This window comes from Zerene cesonia, chromosome 20, assembly GCF_012273895.1.
Source record: "Zerene cesonia ecotype Mississippi chromosome 20, Zerene_cesonia_1.1, whole genome shotgun sequence".
NCBI lineage: Eukaryota > Metazoa > Arthropoda > Insecta > Lepidoptera > Pieridae > Zerene > Zerene cesonia.
In genome coordinates this window covers 4,785,332-4,786,311 of record NC_052121.1, presented here as the reverse complement: position 1 = coordinate 4,786,311, position 980 = coordinate 4,785,332, and positions in this window count along the sequence as shown.

Genomic DNA, 980 nt, shown 5'->3' with positions numbered 1-980 from the left:
TGTCTCTTACCTGTCGTTTTTCCGTTGCATCAGGTTTGAAATCACAACGATTCTAAAGAAGTTTCACTTCAAAAAGTGTTAGTATTTAGTGTTCCCTACACTGTTTGTAAATATTTTAGGAAACGATAGAATGTACATTAGGTTGTTTTTAAATGCCCTATAGGTACATGTCTTATTTTGACATGAGATGTCAAGCAGTATTTGCCACCACGTTAAAGACGATAGAGAAATATACGTAGATGGACAATAGGAGTCAATATGGGTAGACATAGGGTAGACGAATCCTTAGCGTATGCCGTATACACTATACAGTAAGAGATCTGATCATTGACAAATGACATCAAACAAGAAGTGACGTATGACGTGTAGTTTTGAAAACGTATTTTAAACTTTCTCAAACTGGTTAGTGTTGGTAGTAATGGTAATTTCTATATATTGTGTGTTTCATTTTTGTGTTGTAGATATCTGCGCTTGACGGATACTTTTGAGCCTCTTATAAATCTCAGATGTAAAACTATCCACAACGTGACATTGGCAAAATTGTGGCAACACAGCACTGCCATTCATAAAATAAAATTGAATTGAATTGAATTGAACTTTCTCAAACTTTGGTCAGTCATTATAAAAGTGAGAGTAAAATAATACTTTATTATATTTTTGAATAAATTATCAATATATATATATATATATCCATCATTATTAACAGGAAGAAGTTGTTACTTGCAGTATGTATTAAGTTTCTACTTACAGATGTAGGGTTATGTTTGGGTGGTTTCATCAACTGCGGCTTTTACGTTTAAAGCAATACTTTATCACCTCACGCTAAATATTATTATCTTCTCAATATTTTGGAAGTTATTGTTTTGTATCAATAAAAATTATGAGCCACGGTAACTTGTGTGCCATTGATGGCCAACAACATCTAGTGTTCAAAAGTTATGTTTAGACTTCCTTAATAGTGAATATTAGGATTATCGCAA